Here is a 17,298-nt window from a genome sequence, read left to right on the forward strand (position 1 = left end):
TCCTCATTCAGCCTTCCCTTTTATTCAGCCACCCCTCAAAGATACTTGAAGCTGTTAGTTTTGCCTTCTATCTCAATTGGAGCTTCATGTGATTTCCCCCAGTTGCTGCCTTTACAACTGTCTTATCTTTATTAATTTCCATCCTGTCTGCCATCAGTTCTGCAATTCCATTCCTCTATCCTTTGTTGAAGTTCTTGTTCAGAGTCTGCCTATAATGCAGTATCATCCATATACAGCAACTCTGTTGATCTGCCCTCTCTGACCTGCTTGCTAATTTAATCCATCACCAGTATGAACAGTAGTGAGATAAGAGTTGAACCCTGATGTACATCCACTCCCACTGTTAACTGTTCTGTGAGTTGGAACTTCAGTTGTTGGGTCCTTGTACACAGCTTGCACTAATTCTAATAATGTTTTTGAGACTTTGAACCACTACATGACTGCCTACATCAGCTTTTTTGGGACCTTGTCATATGCTTTCTCCAAAACTATGAATGCACAGTTGGACTCTTTCCCCATCTCTAGCTTCTTCTCAGCTATGTGTCTCACTGGAAACATTAGGTTTGTTGTGCTGCATCCAGATCTGAATCCAAACTGCTCATCTCCCATCTTACTTTCTACTAGTCTGCATATTAGTTTATTAATCACCTTCCCCAGAACTTTCTTCCAGTGTGACAGGAGTTTGATACCTCTGTGCTGCCCACACTTGTGGATGTCCCCTTTGTTATTGTACACTGGTACTAGTATGGTTATTTTTCAGTCAGCTCGGACGTACCTTTTTCTCTGTATTGCTAACAATACCCTTAGGAGTAATGTCTGCCCTTTCTTGCCCAACATTTTAGCTTGCTGCTTTCCCTGACTTCAGTTTCCTTAGTGCTGTTATTAGATCTTCTAGAGTGAGCTCCTCCTCTTCTTTCCTTGTAGGCTGTGTTTGATGCAGTACAGCTTCTGTGTTGTTTTCCTCATTCAGAAGCTGCTGGATGTACTACTTCCATCTGCCTTTGATTGTCTGTGGACTGTTGAGCAGGTTGTTGCTAGTATCCCTTTTAAAGTGTGTCTGACTGTCTTCTTTATCTGTCTTTGCCTTGCAACCTGATAGAATTTCTTTTGGCACCTACTGAGTCATTTTCCAGAAGCTGTTAGAGTGCCTCTGATGCCTTGTTCTTTGCTGTTGCTGCTCCTCACTTAGCCTCTTTGTTATCCAACCATTATTCCTTCTTAGCCTTGCCTGTCTTTGATATTGCCCACTTTTTTGAGCACTCCATCTTTCCCGATGACTGCCTGGACTTACATTTCACTGCCAGCTTTCATTATGTATCTTGCTTCCCTACCACGCTCAGCCATATATCTGTTCTATAGTCCTCACACAAGCTGCTTTGAGGTTCAACCATTCTTCTTCAGCTTTAGCTATTTCAACTCCTTATAGAAGTGCTAGAGCCCTGAGTAATTCCTTAAACTTGTGCACTTTCTCTCCAGTCAACTTCAGACTTTCAGCTCTGTCTCTGGTTACCTTAGTGCCTTCTCTGACCACTGCTTGCAAATGATTGTGGCATCCAGTACTTTACACTGTGACCGTTTCACTCGGGATGTCTTTGCAATCAATAATTCTACTCTAAATGTCCTTTCCTTACTAGGATGACATCTGAATGAGGTGCATGTTGACTAATATTGTATGTGATCTTGTGGCAGTCTCTCTTTCTGAACCATGTGCTGGTCACCATAAATCCATTTGCCAGACAGAAGTCTAGAATGGTCTCTCCTTCTTTATTCCTGTTGCTCTACCAGTGTGGACCCAGGCAGTCTTCATATTCTTTTCTGTCTATCCTGATATGAACATTCAACTCGCCCATTATCAGGACCAATTCATGTTGTTTTCTTTATCTAATAGACACACACACACACACACACTCACCCCACATATATGCTCACACATGTGACCATTACTTACAGCCCCTTGAGTAATTGTAAACTGTAGATATTTACCTGCAGTCAAATGACTGAACAAATGCATAAATAATGACATAGAAACATATTCAGCTCACTGCTGTGACAGCCGTGTAGTGCAACCATCCTCTTAACCTCTTAGTTTAAGAATCAGAGTCAAAGAGCAAAAATCAGAAACAGATTTTTAAATATTGCTTGTATATTCACAAAAAGTTGCTACTATAAAAGGTTTTCCATTAACAATCATGTCCTTAAGAATACAATGTCTGAAGCTCACGTTTGCTATTATTTAGTAACTGCAATCCACAACACTTTGCTAGACAAACACACATTTTATTGGAGGCAGACCACAATTATACAATGTTAGCTCATTGGTATTCAAAAACATGCACGGTGATTGGTCAGCCCAACAAGCGTGCATGTTATATGCCAAATCGAGCATATACCAACAGATAATAGGCCGGCCACTAAGGTACCGGGCATTTGTCTATCAGTATGCGCTATGGAAGCATATGCCTCAGCTGTCCAGATTTTTGTCTCATATTTTTGGTCTGTTCCTCATAAAATTTGTGATTTTTCTGACAAATTACCGAGGAATGAAGTTACTAAATAATGACATGCATTTGAATTTCAGATTTCATATCCTTCAGACAATGCACAAGTCTTGTTATTCTAACAGCATTCTAAGTTTACAAAAGCAACATTTACAATCAGTCCACTCCCTATTTTGGGGCCTTTGTCCCCTGTCATTTAATGCTTTCTCCTTACTTTTTGAGTCAAGAGGTTGAGAGGTATGGAGGGCAGAGCAAATACAAGGAAAATCAGGTACATTCTGCAAAACTAAAGAAACGTACATGCATTTCCTTGTATTTCTACCCTGCCTTTCTCATTCTTCTAAAGTGTCAAGATTGTATAGTTTAGAAAAAAAAGCAAAGGAGATGCTCCTTTCTCCATTGCTTGTTATCAACAGCACTGATTTACTGCGCAGGCATGAGAATGTAAGTCCCTTACTTGTGCACAGCACATCAGCAAACATGGACGAATGAGGAAGAAATGTGGAGGATCACTACCGTGCAGTTATACAAAGACATTATTTAAGATAAGTAAGCAATTTCTTGTTTAAATTATGGCATTGTGTAATAGCAATAACACACCCGTAGATGTGGGTATATGAGGATTTACCCAAAGTTGGGTTTGTTTAATCACTCAAGCTTTGCCTTTTTGATCTAACCATGGCAACCATGGGTAAATCCTCAAGATACTCACACCCACTCATCAGTTATTGCTCAAATATAAGTCAAAATTCGGTACAGTGGACATCTATGCCATCTGTGCACAGACACATAAACACAAAGGTGGGCCATCTACAGACCCTGGAACTACAGACCTATAAGTCTCTCTAATCTTATATGTAAAGCCATGGAAAAAATTATCATGGAGATTATCAACAGAGATATAGTAAATCTCCAGACACTGGACCCAACCCAGTTTGGTTTTGTCAAGGGCAGATCATGCCTACTCAACCTGGTGGACTTCTTTAAGAAGGTCTCCCAAGCAATGCAAAATCATTCACACTACCTCCCTTCACCTGGCCAAGGTATTTGAGACAATAACTCACTCAGGCATTCTTGACAAACTCAAGAGGTTAGGTACAAACCCGTATGTAACCCAGTGAATAGCCAACTGGCTCACATACAGGACCCAGGAAGTTAGAATTGGGGAGTCCACCTTTACAAAGAGGCCAGTCACAAGTGGAGACCCACAGGGATCATTCCTTGGATGCTCCTTTTAGGCTTTTACTTTTCAGAAGTCAGGACCAGTGTCAGTTGTCTCTGGCTGACAAAATTTGCAGATGATTACAAATTAGGAGTTGTCATTGAGTCTCACACTGACAGAAATGTTCTCCAGGAGGGGCTGACACAGACAAACAGCTGGTGTCAGAGCCATGGACTAAAACTAAATGCCAAGAAATGCATAATAGTATCCTTTGAGAAGTCATCCATCCCTAGTATCTATCATATTGACAACACACCCTTTAGAGTTAACTCAGTAGTCAGGGACTTAAGGACGTGCATAGATAATAATCTAGCCTTTGACCATCACATGTCTACAGTGGTGAGGAAATAATTCTGTGTTGACCAACTTATAAACAAAGGTATAGCATCTACGTCCAAGGAAGTCATTGTTCCACTGTATTTGGCATTCATGAGACCTATAATGGAGTACAAAGCCCCCTGTGGTATGTACCTTACCAAGCATATCTGACAAGTGGAATGTCCACAGAGGTTCCTCACTAAAAGAATACAGGGCATAAGTAAAATGTCTTATGCAGACCACTTCAAGGCCCTATCCCTGTATTCTGTCTCCTACAGGCTTTTGAGGGGTGATCTATGCCTTGTACACAGGGCAATTGCCAGACCCCACTCTAATGGATCTTCTGCATATCCACAAAACATATAGCACCAGAATTACCAGTTCTAAAGACTTAAACCTTGCCTGTGATATAAATAGGACCTGCTGAAGAGATAGGTATGTATTCCATTGACTACCCCATCTATGGAACATCAATGAAAAGCAGAGTTCCTCCTTAACTTAATTCAAGTACAACTTGGACAATTGGATGGGAAAACAGAAATTCATCCCTGGTTTGGCACCTATGTCTCTAATGAACACACATAACCTGTAAATGTTTAATCTCCCAGGCTCATGCTTACGCTTATCAAGGGTATCATAACTTGTCAGAGATTTGTAATGCATGGTTAGGTTAAAAAAGCTCTTTTGGTTGGCAGCCTAGTAAACACCTATGAACATGCATACATACACACACAGACACATCCATGCATATGTGACCATCCATTTATAATCACTGGTAATGGTACACCTCAAATATTTGCTTGATATCAAGTGAATGAATGAATGTATAATTAATGGCCCAGAAATGCATGTCATCTCATGGATTTCAGTTGCTTTTGCAAGCAGTTTCTGAAGAATGAAGTCTGCAACTCACGTGCCTATCATTATTCAGTGTCTGGCATCGACAGCAATTTGCTAGAAAGCTGACAAATTTACAAGGAATAGTCCACATATTTGTCAACATCATTGCTCATGAATTCTGGGCAAAGACAAAAATAATGGTGAGTAAAAGGCCTATAAATGGAGAAAATTGTTAGATATTATCAGTTTTATTGTATCTATTCCTTAACTAAGTAAACCCACTGGACAAACTGCCCTTTTCAGGAGTGATCCAGGAGCCATTTCCTGGTTAAGTGACTTGCTCAAATTCACACAGTAGGCAAATGGTGGTTGAAAGAATCAAAGATGCATGCTGACTCCAAGAAGCACTTTTGAACAGATCAGAGCCTTAATTCACGGTGCTATGTGTCAGGCAACTCTAATCCACTTAATAGAGTTAACAGAACAGCCGGTTTTAAATTCCCATGCATTTTCTGATCAATAAGAACTATTAAACTTTAATGACTAACATTATTAACTGACTGTAATCATCGGTGATTTACCAAAAGATGAAGAAAGTAAAGAGGACTGGGCAAAATCTGAGGCGAGATCAGAAAAAAAACATTCTGTAAGGCAGAGGATAGATGAGGGAGAGAGAGAGAGAGACACTTACTTTTCATTCACTTAAGAAGATAACAGAACAGCAGGTATTGCACAGAAGTGCATTTTCCATACAAAAAGAACTATGAAATTCTAATGCCTGACATTATGGACTGATTGTAATTCTCATTGATTTACCTGATATTCAAGTATTATATGAGGAAAAACAAAAATATGAAGCAAAATCATAGGCATTCTGTAAAATATGGGACAGACGAGTGTCAGACCACTCTTATTCACTTAAAAAGTAACAGAATGTTTTGCATAGAAATGTGTTATCTGCACAATAAGAAATATAAGCATCTAATGACAGTTGACTGACTATATTCCTCATTTACTAGGAAATCAAACCTTTTTTGAGAAAAGACAAACATATAAGGCAAAATCAGAGACATTCTGCAAAAATCAGGGATGACTGAGAGGCAGAGCTTCACCATATGCCAGAGTACACATGCTGAAACACACACACACACACACACACACACACACACACACACACAAATATCTGTCTGCTGCCATAATAAATTAACTTTCCATAACAAATACCTATCCCTAACTCCATGTGGTTTATACTTTTGAATAAAACCATAAATCAAGGAATTCATTTTTTATACCATCAATGACACTAATAAAAGGATTTTGGATGACATTCCTGACAGCTGTCCTAAACTTAGCATCTGATAGCAGAAGCATGGCACTCCTGTAGAAGGTCTTTATGTTTTTTTTTTAATTAGAACTGCACAGATGTAAAAAAAAAAGATGTAAATAATGTTAAACGTCTGTGTGGCTTTATGTCCTTGCATCTTGTACGGCTTGCTTTTTGATAGAATAGGCCGAAACAAAATGAGTGATGACAAGAAGAATGGAGGTAAGAATACCACTGCAAAATAAAAAATAGAACATAGACATGCTCAGCTCAGCTCATATATGAATTATAGAATCCTTGATTGTATATGGCAAATGGGTCATGTGGCGATTTCTGTTTAGGCAGCATCCACCCTTAGTCCTTGCTTCCTTCTTCAAAGATGAATAAGGCAGTTATACCCAGGGTAGTTTCATGAACTGTCTAATTCTTTCATAAAGAAAAGCAGTATTTCATATTGCCTGATCTGGAAAGGTTGCTTGTTCCAGAGAAGGGGTAGTCACTACATGACGAATTTATCTCTCCACTATGAAATATTTGCTGAAGAAGGTTCATACTGGTTGCAGAACTGTTTGATCCACAAAACTTTTCTTCAGAGAACCACCAGCATGTGCTAATGTGAGCAATGGCAGGCTCAGTGAGCTATAAACAGCAGTTGTGCACTGGACATTTTTATAACATGATATTCTAGGTGGAGAGTCACTGCTGTTGCCTTTTTTTTTTGCCTGATACACAATCATTGAACTTAGTGAAAATGACTGCATCAGTAACTCATGTAGCAGCCTTGGAAAACACTGCTGGCATGGTAAGATGGTATTATACAACAAGCACATATTGACTCCCCACCTGGCATCTGTACCTAGGCAACCACCTAGGTTGCTTTGAGCTGGATCTGACCCTGCATACAGCCAGTTTAAAGAACCCTTATTCACCAAATGGCATGTCTTTGGGATGTGAGGTGGGGTGACTAGAGCACCCAATTGAAAAATTGGAGAAGACAGATATGTTTTAAAAATTATTTATAGAAGGCATTCCAACATGGAACCAAATTTGACAATAATTACCCGTAAGACAGCAAAATTTAGAAGCTACACTACTGTACTGATTAGATTTATAAATTCCATCTGAAATGCCAGTATTTTGATGGTGGAAAAGAAAATGAGTACTTAACCTACTGACCAAACTAGTAACAATGGCTTAGCTTACATAAAAATAATACACAGCATTTGTGGATTACTAATCATTTTATAAATTAAGTCATATCCAAACTATTCTGTGCTTGGTTTGCATAGTATGGGACAAAGGGACAAAGGACATACCAATAACTATATTATTTTAATCATAAAGCAACTTTTTTAAAACAATAAGGCTGCAAGCACATCATTTGTGTGAGAAAATTAAAAAATCTGGTAATAACCAGTCCTTACATGTCCTGTATTGAAATGTATATTTATTTCTCTTCTACATAACTTTTTATTCATTTTAAAGTAACAAAATTTGCATTAACAGTATAGCAATATAATTATTTTACAAATGTTTAAAGTTTGTAAAATTTTCTTTACATTTCTTTTCTAATACAAATAATAATTTCATTCTGCTTAATTATTGCTTACTTGCACTTCAGTTATACTTTTCTAATAAAAACTTTAGTTTAATCCAATATTTACAATCAGAGTTATTATACTTTGCTCAATGCAATTACATCCAATTTTTTAGATGAAATCATGAAATGTATTTTATTTTTAAAGATAGAGCTTCATTTATAGGAACTGAAAGCACAGAGTTCACAGCTTTAGTCATCAAGGGTGCATATCTTAAGGAGCTATGCACTTGCCCCTTGTGGTCCCTGCGGAAAACCACGAAAAGGGGGGACATATCCATCTGTAATGTTTTTAAAGGTATTGAGGGTAAACAACCCAATCCTGCAGAATCATTATGCAGTGATTTTCTGAAGATGCTTTTCAGTGGCCTCTTATACTCTTTCTCCACTTTAGTATGCTTTCTGCTTTGAGAACTTTCTGACAACCAAAGATTAACACAGCATTTCTTTCTTTCTCTATGCATGTTTGATTGTTCATCTGTCAAAGCTCTTGAAATATAGACAATAGGTTTGTCCTGTTAGAGTCGTGGTACTCCCAGGCCTTTCTAGCTTATGCCTATTATAATCAACATAGGCAATTTTACATGAAATTACCTATGAGGGGTTTGAATACCTCTGACGTTCCAAGACAAAATCATCAGCATGGTCCAACTATGCAAAACTATAATCAACTTGGTTAAACTGAGTTGCAATAGGAGGACAATTTTTTTAATACCTATGCAAGGAAGACATTTTTATGATTAAAAATGCACAGCCTAAGGTCACCTTGAAGTGCTAACAAAAATAAGAGTAAACCCACTACAGCAATATTGAACCAACTCTGCACTCAACAGAGACCTAATCTGTAATTTGAAACAAAAGTAAAAATGCATATAAGAAGACAAACTTTTTGCCTTCCAAAACCAATAGTTTTACTATGCTAACAATGAATATCACTCTAAAACTATCCACTCAAAATGGCTCTTCATAGAAGCCACCAAGCAGAAAATAAAGATAATGCATTATTCTATAGGGTACTACCTGCTTCAGTGAAGCTCTGTAGTATGACTTGATGGATTAATCTGCAGAAGATTTTCTTGACAGTAGTTTAATCAGTCTGGTATCATACACATAGTTGGTAGAGACTCAAAAAAAAATATATCAGTAATTATATTTACAACCCCTTCCATGTCCTTAACTACATCATCTACCACACTTTGAAAGATCTCTGGACATGATGCAATGTTAAATTGTAGTCTCAAATGTCTAGACCTCCCCTGCAGAAGGTTAAAGTCAGTAATGCAGCAGGTAGAGTACTCACCTTTGGTGCAGAAATCTGTGGATTCTATTCCAACGCCAAACTGATGGCTACCACTTCAGTGCAGAATAAAGCAGGGTGTCAAATTCCTGGGTGTGTTATCCTTTGGAAGAGATGTTAAACCAAGGTCCTATCTGCTTGAGCTGGTGGTAGCTCCAGTGGATGAAAAAAGATCCCACTGTGCCAATTGAAAAGGGCACATGGAGTTCCCCGATACCCTGGACAAATTAACCTTAGTAGTATAAATATAATCTTGGGTCTCCACTGAAAATAGGCTACTAGCCTAGTGGGACTAATCTGGCCAACAAACAATAAATAAATCATCAACAAAGGATAAATAAATCAAAGAAACATACATAACAAAATTTGTGTGATCCAACTTAATTTGCCAAAATCACTTGTCACAGTCTTAATAAAACTACAGAGACACCCAAAGACATTTGACGACCTTTATTGTAATGGAAAATAAATAACAAACATCAAACTTTATTCAGCACACAGAGTCCAACATTGCAACAAATGAGATAGCAAACACAAGGGCAGCACACCCGCTCACCCTTGGAGAAGCAGCGTCCCCCATTTGCCCACTTATAGTAATCATGAAGGCAATGTCCCCGCTCACATTAATATCATCAATTCCATATTTTCATTCCAAGCCATCCACCATTAAATCACCACCTCAATTCCAAATATCCTACTGAGGGGGGCAAAAGAGGGTCAAGCCTGACCCTCTTTTCTGCCTACCAGGCCAAAGGGCTGTTCCCCCTCAGACCATACCACTTTTCAATAGATCCTTCATCTTCAAGCCCAGGTTAAGGTTAAATAAATCAAGCCCAAATTCATTGCGATGAACTACATCTGACCTATACCATACAGGATCCCTGCTTTCAAACTCCACATCCTGTATCATATGCACCCCAATTTCCTTCAAATATTTCGCCAACATAAAATTAACATACCTCCAAGCTCTCTCCACCACAAAATTCTTTCCAGCTCTCCACACCAACTGGGGAATAATCTCACACCGTATTAAAACTAAGGATGGATACATCCTCCTCAACACTAACACATCCTCACAACTGTGATAAACCAACTGCCTTTTCTCAACCCTACCTAAATCATTCCCCCCTAAATAAATCAACAAAACCTGTGGTAACCCCCATTGATTCTGTAGCCCAATAAATACCACCATTGGGTTGGGAGGGTGGCCTAATGGTTGAAGTATTTGCCTTACAAACACAAGGTGCAGGGTTTGAGTCTCACAAGGGATAATTGTCTAGGCTTAAAATGGCTCACAAGGGCAGTTAGCCTAGTACTAATCTATAAATCTATAAAAAACAATATCCTGCTTCACATTAACTCTCTAATGCCATGCCAGATGACCTTCCATCCAAAATGGTCCAGCCCCAAACTCATTCCATTGCATCTAATTGCTGCATGCCTAGCTGCCCAAAAGACAAAAGAATGACCTATGATGATGATTCTTCTGCTATCTGAAAAAAATGTAAACAAAGCCTCCACAAAGCTACTTAATATAAGACAAAAAGGCATTGCAAGACTACTTACTCCCCCTCCCCAACTACCTGCTCTGATACAGTCCAGGCCAGGGCTTGTGAAAAAAAAAAAAAAAAACTTGACCCTCAGGCCCATAACACCACCATCAGACAACCAAACACTCATTCATCTGCAACTCACCAGCAACACCTTACCCTCTGAAACTACAAGCTAGCCTAAGTTGTCTGTCTTGGGACTTGAACCAGGCAACTCTGCATGTAAAACTGCAACCCTACCTGCACTATGGTGACTGACTTACCACCACCTGCCAACCTCCTCACACACCCAAACCCTACTCTAACTAAAAAACCTAGCATGTCACTTACCTTAACTATTTTTCTCTTTTTATTTATCACTAAAAAGGCAATCTGTGATGGCCAATGCTACCATGCATGCGCGACTATCCATACCAGTTGAGAAAAGTGGCAACAGCTTTCCTTCGGCCCAGAAACCACTAACCACCAGGGATACAACACCCAAACAAAGTTGCTACACTCCTCCAGGTCCCGGGGACATACCACTATCCAACAGGGAAATCAGCACCACTCACACAGACCACACAAAGCCACCACTCGCCTCACTTCCCAATCTAAGGGAAAACACACACACACAACACCAACCAACACTACCTCCTAACCAGCCATTAGAAACACCAACACCAACAATCAGCACTTACCTGCTGCAATCCCAAGGAGACAACCAGCATGCCAAGCCAGCAAACCAGGATGAGCAACGCACTCTTCCGCACCCCCACCAAGCAAGGCACCTACTTGCCTGCACAGAATTGACCTTACTATGACTCTTCTTTTTCTCTTTTTTTTTTTTTTTTTTTTAATAACTTAGCAGCTAGCCACACTAGCGCTACTGCACATGCATACCCAGCCACTAATGGCCTTACCAGCCCAAGAATAACCACTACACCACCTAGGAACACAAACACCAACCTAAAACCACCACGACAAGATGAAAATCCACTAAACTAACATGGAACACCCTGAAAGCAACAGAGACCAACCAGCCCAGACAAAACAACTGTGAAGCCACCATGGAAAACAAACTACTGAAAGGAAATGCACACAGCCAGGCAAATAAGCCACTAAACCACCATGGAACACAAATATGAAGAAAAAACCCTTATAATTAAATCAAATAACTGCTAGACCACCATGGACACAGCTACAAGAAAAAAACCTCAAACCTCACAACCACCATGATATAACAAGGAAAACTCAAGCTAGTAAAACAAAACCACTGATTTTCCTAATATACCCCCTGTGAAATGTCTGCAAATCATATCTACAACAATACTGTCGAACAGGTCATATCCTCTAGTATATATGCCTTTTCCATCAACACATCATAATCTACACTTTAACCAAAAAAAAAAAAAAAAAAAAATATATATATATATATATATATATATATATATATATATATATATATATATATATAAACCATAACTGTACTCACCTCACCATCCTATAGCTACCCAAGGCCTACCTTACTCACACCTCAGGTCATCAGGGACGTGATCCTGCTTTAACAAGACCACACCAAAATGTGCTTACTCACACTACTTTCCCCTTCAAAACCCCTAAGACCCATCCATTAGCCTTACCTCACTTCCTCCCTCAGCTCCCAACTTAATTAACTCTTTCCTAGCCACTCCCTACCCACATAAACCTAACTTACCTACCTCCCTTCTTACCAGGTCCCCCCCCCCACTCCATTTATACCAAGGTCATCCCGTGACACACTCATCTGCTCCAAACTTCACTTATTAGCAACTATCTGTGAAAATAATTTGAGTTATGAGAATTAGTGACAACTTTCCCTACGATCTATAGAGTATGGTGTTCTCTTATTGTCCATTTCCTAAGGTCTTGGGATCTACTCAGATTTAGACTTTGTCTTCCTTGGCAACAGTTACCATACAAATCCATTTCATTGGTTCTATACTCCCTGTTATTCCAAACACCTGCTCGCTTGTTCTATCATTACAATAAAATACATGGGTATGCCACATGATGCATCTGTCATTCAGATGCTGTCTGCTAACAATTTCATGCTGTATTTTGTTTTCACGTTTTTTAGACCCTCAGAAGGATCAAGACAGTTTGCAAGGATGCCAGTTTTACTTTCATCAATCCATCCATTCATACACTGATTCATTCATTTTCCAATAATCTACTTTTTGCTCTTTCACAGGGAAATGACTGCATTGCAAATCGCATGCATTTCTGCATCTTAAGTGGTAATTAAGTGATAATTAAGACACATTTTCTCCATCTCATTTATCTTCTTTTGTTTGAATAAGCTAAAAAAAACACTGTTTTTATTCAGTTCAGTGTCTTTTTCTCCTGAGGCTTTATTGTCTTTATCCAATGGTTTTCGTATTTTTTTTTTTTTATGCACTCATTCATAAACTTGCTCATTGCTCAGGTGTTCTGTTTGCCCCTTTTAACATGTGAATGATCTCACCTCATACACCTACTGTGCTGCTTGCTGATTCAGGTCTCAGTCTACTCACTGCACTCTGTTTATAATAATTGCTTTTTTATGAACATTTTAAGTTGTAGAGCCTGAATTCTCTTAATCGTGCATATAGATACTCATGCATCACTGACAAATATAACTAGTTGCTTTAAACAAGACTAAATTTCCTACTTGAAAAAAAAGATTAGGATCACAGAGTTTAATTTATGCCTGGAGTATAAACACAGTGCATGTACATTTAATTGCTAACTTACAGTTTAGACCCAGATTTATAATTGTAGACTCACTTTTTTGCAATGTGAAGCATAAGAATGAATTTTCATGTATATACTGCTTTTCAGACTAAACATCTTTCTCTCTCTCTCTCTCCTAATATTATTTTCTCTATTTTGTCACTTTTATTGAAATGCAACTTCTCCTTTTTACTTTGGATAACATAATATTCACCCAATATCTCTGTGCAATACTCACATGATTTTGTCCTTAAATCATTGTTTGCTTTGGCATATAGTTTTCCTGTAATTAATGGTATCGTGTATGTGTGTTGGGGTGGTGACTCAATAGGTTACATCGATTGGTTCTGACAGCAGCAAGAAGAAATACGTTTCTGTGACCATAATATATGAAATTATTGATTAATTTCTTCAGAGTCAAACATATGAGATGCTCATTGTCATATAGGTTGCTGCAGTTGGTGGGAAGTGTGTGTGTGTGTGTGTGTGTGTGTGTGTGTGTGTGTGTGTGTGTGTGTGTGTGTGTGTGTGTGTGTTTGTGTGTGTGTGTGCATACGTGGTTGGGGGGGTTGAAATAAACGGCTGTGAGCGATTGTTATTGTATTTGTATTGCAATCTGATATCTGAAGTGTACAGTTATGTGGCTATGCTCTAATTGCTGTACAAGGTGTCCTTTGTGGATAGTAATAAGCCTGTCTGACCTTACTGTTATGTAGTGAAGATGAGCAGTCATCATTTTGGCATTGTAGAACTAAAGGGTACTTGTGGAATGCAAGATGAAATACTTTACTGTGACTACTGCTCATGCAAAACAAAACTAAAGTATATTATTGAACCTATTTTGCCATATCAGACAGGTGGGGTATACACTGTCAAGAAAGCATGTGTAATTATTAGGTACAGTAACTATATGTGGATGTAAATGACTGATGCTGCTGTTATTTTCTTGATTTAAACAACCATTGCTCTGGATTTGCAGGACTGGTGTGCATTTCTGATATATAAGTTGGAATGTATTGCTATTTCTACTTTTTGTGTGAAATACAATTGAAATATATTATTGTGGTCACTGGTTTTATCACAACCAGACGTTTGATGTATACACAGTCAACAATATGGCTATCATCTGTCTACTAATAAATATGACTGGGCCTGTGGTCATTTGCTTTCATTTTTGTTCCAGTCTTAAATCAGAGGTGTACACAGAAGATGGTAGTCTTTTGAGAGTGTAGGTAAGAAGGCATGCTGTGTGTGTGTGTGTGTGTGTGTGTGTGTGTGTGTGTGTGTGTGTGTGTGTAACTGTGTTACAATTCTGTGGATAAAACAACCTGACAACTCTATACAAATGAAAATATTATGGCTAAACCTAAAATATCAAAAAACATGCAAGGGGTAAGCTCCTTACACCCCACATGAAGGGGGCTGTACCCCCACATCACCTAATACTTATATATACCAATTCCAAGATGACACTGCATTGTGAAAAAGAAAAATTCCACAATGTAATGTCAGCTTGCCAGCTTTCAATGATCAAATCATTTTGAAGGCTTATTCCAGAATTAGGACCATTTGATGAACTGAATATTTAAGGAACTAACCTACCCCAGGTATATATATATATATATATATATATATATATATATATATATATATATATAGATGGGTAGGACACATGCTTGACTAGCATATGTCCAAATCACAAAACATCGAACACGCATACACAAAAGTGCTTAACATCGAAAAGTGCTTCTGTGTATGTGTAGTTCCAAAAAAAAAATCTACATTTCTGCAGAGGGACTTCACCCCCCTGCACCCCCCACCCCCCTCACTTTATTATTCTCATTCTGAGATCGCACTACAGTGGGGAAAAGGGAATTGTCCCTTACCCGCACTGTAATCCGATCTACGAAACAGGCACACATACACGGAAGTGCTTGTTGATGTTAAGCGCTTTTGTGTATGTGTGTTCGATGTTTTGTGATTCTGACATATGCTAGTCGAGCATCCAGATCCCATATACATATATATATATATATATATATATATATATATATATATATATATATATATATATATATATATATACACACACACACACACACACACACACACACACACACACACACACACACACACACACACACACACACATATTTTTTAACACCAGCAACTTGACATATATGCCTATGGTCATATGCTCTTTTACTTCCACCTCATTTTAGCACCAGAGGGACATTCACAATGCTACTATCTTTTTCGTGTCGGTTATAAAGGCATGCACTATTCACAGACATGATTTTAGTTTTCCAAGATGGATTTATCTTCTCTGTTTCTGTGAACTGCTATTTAGGCAACTTTGAAGATTACGTTTTGGCCACATCTTATTTCTCACTTGAAGGAAAAAAAATAAGTCCAAATTTCTTTCCCTGCTCATATTTTTGTTAAATATATCACTTTATCAAAAAAGGTTGGAAAAAAAGCCTAACAATGCACCTTAGAACATTCTGTAGTCTCTTGGACCTAACAGCCCCAAGACCCCCAGCTTAATTTTATTTACTTCTTCTACATTTATTATAATGCAGTCTTAGTCAGTTAAGGTATGCTGAAAGGCTGAAGGAAAAAAATGAAGTGTAGCATAAAACGTAATAAAATAATTAATAAGTAATAAACATGCATGGTGTGGAGAGGTCAGGATGGTGGGAAACCATGGTGGCATGACATTGAGAGGACAGGATAGTGGGAAACCATGGTGGCATGACACTGAGAGGACAGGATGGTGGGAAACCAAGTGGTAATGGGGTATGGTGGTATGGTACCACTGCAGTGGGGGGAATCATGGAGTTCTTTGGCCCATTTTGTTTTATCCTATCCTTCCCCACATGGCCCCCAGCCTGTCATATGACTAAAGTGCCTGTGTCACTTTACTGTTTAAAGGTTTACTTCAGAGTTCATAATGGGGCTGCAGTATCTAGTCTTCTTCAGAAATAAAAAGAATGGTATCACCACTCATGCTAGGCCTGTTGGAACCTCTCAAGACACTGCCTTTTTAACAAGCTTTTTTGCCTGCTTCCTTGTATAGCTTGTTTGATTTGGCACAATATTTGGCAAAATAAATCATGAGACCAGATGTCTGGAGAAAAAGGTTAGCTTATAACACTGAGATAAAATAGCCTTGGTCTATGATGGTGGAAGACCATTCCAGAGTAAATGGCAAGACCAAATTCTACCATTAATTTGGCCCTGTCTGTGCTGTTATAAGCAAGTCAGGCCATCATGTTGCCTGCAGTATTATAGCTGGAGATTACCCAGCTTGAAAATGTGTTTCAAGGGAATTTCTTTTACGTTTTAACTTTATGTATTTGTTATAGTTGGAACTGATCTGTCTACTTTTATTCTTGGTGTACATTTTTTTATACTATATAGTTTTATTTTTATTTTAGCTTTTCATATGATTTTCTCAGAAAAGTAAACATTATTATATTAATTTTATGACTCTGCTACAAAGTTGCTTGCCCAGTCAATCTTTTCCAGTTAATAAATGTAAATAAATAAAAAATATAAATAAGGGGCTCTTTTGACTTCTCCTGTACAATATGTTGCATTTCATCCAGTAGTTCTCTCAGGGAATAGAATGCAGAAGACAATGCAGAGGACATAAACACATGCTTTAAAAACCAGTTAAGAGGCCAATGCTCCTTTTTAAGGACGGAAAAATGCAGCCTTAGGATAGGTGTTTCTCATGATGGTCACCACCAAAACAGCAATGTAAGGTTGACAGTATCCACACACAGTGAACATGACTTGGGTGTATATGAATCATGGTCAGACACCCTGGGGTCAAGAGCTGCATTGCTAGGATACTAACACGTCAACTTGACTGTTGATATCCACTAGTGGAGGGACAACATACAAGTAGAAC

The sequence above is a fragment of the Protopterus annectens genome, chromosome 3.part1 (genome assembly GCF_019279795.1).
Source record: "Protopterus annectens isolate FY-2018-M chromosome 3.part1, PAN1.0, whole genome shotgun sequence".
NCBI classification, from domain to species: Eukaryota; Metazoa; Chordata; order Ceratodontiformes; family Protopteridae; genus Protopterus; species Protopterus annectens.